Raw genomic sequence first — 3,510 nt, forward strand, 5'->3', positions numbered from 1 at the left:
CATGGACTGCCAAAAGAACCAATAGATCTGTTTTGGAAGAAGTGCAGCCAAAGTGCTCCTTGGAGGCCAAGATGGCCAAACTTTGTCTCTCATATTTTGGACATATTGTCAGGAGGGACAATATCACTAGTGTAAAAATTCAAGAAAAGATTTTCACAATAAAAGAAACTGTCTTTGAAGGTTACCAGAAGATGGAGGATGGTGGTGTGCCATGGACTCGGTTCTGACTCACAATGTCCCTGCATAGGGATTCCGAGGCTATGAATCTTTATGTGAACAGAAAGCCTCATCTTTCTTTAGTGACCTTTAGCGGAGAGTAGCAGCCAGACTCTACCAGAGCTCCTTGAGGATGGGGTTTACTGCTAAGTGCTGGTGAGTCAGTTCCAATTTATAGGGGCACTGTATAGGGTTTCCAGTTATCAGTCTAGTGCTTACTATACAGCACCACATCAGGACCCCACCTGCAAGAAGTAGTCTTTACCAGTAGAGCCGGAACAATGAATTCAGCGTCTGAGTCTGTCTAGCTGTGCTTCTTCCTGACAGAGGTACTTAACCTCTCTAAGCCTCAGCTTCCACAGGGGGTAACAGTCACATCAGCTTCTTAAGTTGAGATAATTAGTTCTTAGGATATTAGTAATAAGTCTTCTCCCACTGTAGATAGTCTCCTATAAAGGCAAGGAAATTATACCAGTCTGAAGGCCCAGTCCCAGCGGCCCAGGAGTCAAATCTGGGTAATTTGGCAACCATGACAGACAGGGGGAGTGTACATGAAGGTAGGAAATCACTCCACAAACAGTGCCATGCTTCATTTAATCTGAAGAATTATTATTACAGGTTCTTCATCTTCAGATACAAATGATAACAATATAGAACAAGCAGTAAATTCAGCAATTGAATAACTAATAAGCCTGGTGGTAATGGTAGTTGTATGCCATGGAGTTGGTTCTGAATCAGCAACCCTGTACAGGGATTCTAGGCTGTAAATCTTATGGGAGCAGAAAGACGCCTCTTTTTCTTGCCAACCAGCTGATGGACTCCAAATGCTGGCATTGCTGTTTGCAGCCCAACATTTAACCCACTGCATTAGCAGGGCTACTTGCAGTACTAATTTCTGGCAACCATCTTCTCTGTCTGGTTTTTTGTTTGTTTCTAAAGTCCACTTTGCCCCCATTTCAGTAGATGTGCATTATATCATAGAGAAATATCCAGAACAGGATGTAGGTAAAGAGGCCTACAATAAGGCCTCCTATAAAAAAGAAGTCTTTGGTACTTACACTATTTGTTGCACCTTCTTCCTGTTTTGGAATGTAGGAGCAAGGAGAGTAGGATGGAGGCAAACAGGTAGAAGATGAAGCCGCAGAGGCTGGTGAGGCTGAAGATGCCGGCTCTGGCCCCAGCAGTGTTGACGCTGAGGTCCAGCAGTAATCCAGGGCAGCAACCTTTGTCACACTAATGAATCTCAGCCCTTCCAGCTTGGCCACCACACTAGCCATTGCATCTACCAGAGCTTAGACTCTGCTTGCTCATGGAAAACCACACAGATGGCACATGGCTGCAGACACAAGTCATTTGGTGGTTCCTCAGCCATGCAGAAGTACTGATCCTTCATGTGACAGCATCTGGCACTAGAGACTGCTGGATAGAGGGTGTTGGGTGGTGGTAGGTTGGGTGCCAGGGAGTCAGTTCCAACTCCTAACAACCCTCTAGAGGGTTTCTGAGGCTGTAAATCTTTATGGAATCGGAAAGCCTCATCTTGCTTCCACAGAGAAGCTGTTAGATTTGAACTGCTGACCTTTTGGTGACCAGCCCAGCTCTAATCCACTACGCTACCTGGGCTACTTTTGGATAGAGGATAGTCACATGTTAATTTGGGAGGCCAGGAAGGCAACGATACCTAACAAGGAGTAGGTAGGTAGGCAGGAGAAGATACTAGGAGGGGAGTGCAAAAGTTCAAGGGAATAAAGGTAGCTACTCTTACGTACATACACCTGTAATAGCAGTGTTCTACAGGTCGATACATGGATAGATACATAGACTGAATGGGTATACAAAGGAGAATACCCACAGACAGTATAGTTGTTTGGCTTTGCTGTAAATTTATGCATGAATGTAGTAGAGCATTGTTGTTAAGTGCCATGGAGTCAATTCTGACTCACAGCAACCCTGTATAGGATTGCTGAGGAGCACTTGGTGGGTTTGAACTGCCAACCTAGGGGCTCAAGCTGACCTTGCAGTCCAGTACATTATCCTGCAGTGCCACACCAGGTCTCCGTAGTAGAGCATTGTTGTTGTTGTTAAGTGCTGTCAAGTCAATTCAGACCCATAGCAACCGTGTATAGGGTTTCCGAGGAGCAGCTGGTGAGCTTGAACTGCCAACCTTGCAGTATCAAACGGCTTTGCAGTGTGGCACATTAACTATAGTGCCACACCAGGACTCGTATAGAATAGTAGAGCATACAGGGTACAAAATTATGAAAACTTCTTAAGCATTACCAGCGCCTTGAGGGAATTAATCAATGGGCCTAGAGGCTCAGGAGCATCGTCTCAGGTTTATAGTCCATTGGCATAACATAGTTCACAAAGACGTTATTCTGTGGTGCTGTTGGACCAGCACTGGACCTCAAGGTCCATTTGAACCCCAGGGATGGCTGTTCAAACTCACCCGCTGTTCCTTGGAAACCCTATATACAGGGTCATTATGGATTGAAACCAACTCGACGGCACTTATAAACAACTCTGGTAAGAAACAGCTGGGGTCCTAAAAGTTCATGACTTGTTATCTAAGGTGCAATGATTAGTCTCACCCTTTCCAGAAGAAAGGACTGTGTAAATTGAGAATGCTTGGGAACAATGAGTTCACTAGACTAATGGGCCACGTAAACAACCATCACCATGACCCTGAGACCAGAAGAACTAGATGGTGCCTGACTGCCACTACCAACTGCTCTGAATGGAACCACATGGCCAGGTCCTGGATAGAATGGGAGAAAATATGGAAAAAACTCAAAATCATAAAAAAGACCAGGCTTAACACTGGTCAGATAGACACTGGTTTTATCCCAAGACTATGGCCTTTGGTCACCCTTCAGATCTGGAAATAGTGAACTTACCCCACCCCCCACCCCCCCAGCTCAATTTTCAGCCATGCAATAAATAGGTATATAAGGGGCCAACAATGCTCGTGAGGTACATACACCATTTAATGGTCAACCAGTTGATATCAAAGGGCAGCATTTACTTAAGGACAAAATTCTGAAGGGTTAGGAAAGGAGGAGGAAGAGAAACTCAGGAAGGAAGTGGGATAAGTGATGTTACATGGAGGGGATTATAATCATGGAGAAGAAGCAGAGTGTGTGATTTATTGGATGTAAAACTGATGATCTGCTCTGTACACCTTCATTCAATTCACAATAAAAAGTTAATTTCAGAAACAACTTGCCTTATATCTAAGCATATATAGCCGTTACCTTCTCTGAACTCCAAGGAGCTCTGGTGGCACAGTGGGTTAGG

General features: G+C 44.7%; 1 pseudogene; it reads right to left on the bottom strand.

The window, feature by feature from the left end:
- Positions 1-1,172: 1,172 nt before the first annotated feature.
- LOC102818196 lies at positions 1,173-1,493 on the bottom strand (annotated as a pseudogene).
- Positions 1,494-3,510: the final 2,017 nt, after the last annotated feature.

The sequence above is a fragment of the Chrysochloris asiatica genome, unplaced genomic scaffold (genome assembly GCF_000296735.1).
Source record: "Chrysochloris asiatica unplaced genomic scaffold, ChrAsi1.0 scaffold00018, whole genome shotgun sequence".
NCBI classification, from domain to species: Eukaryota; Metazoa; Chordata; class Mammalia; order Afrosoricida; family Chrysochloridae; genus Chrysochloris; species Chrysochloris asiatica.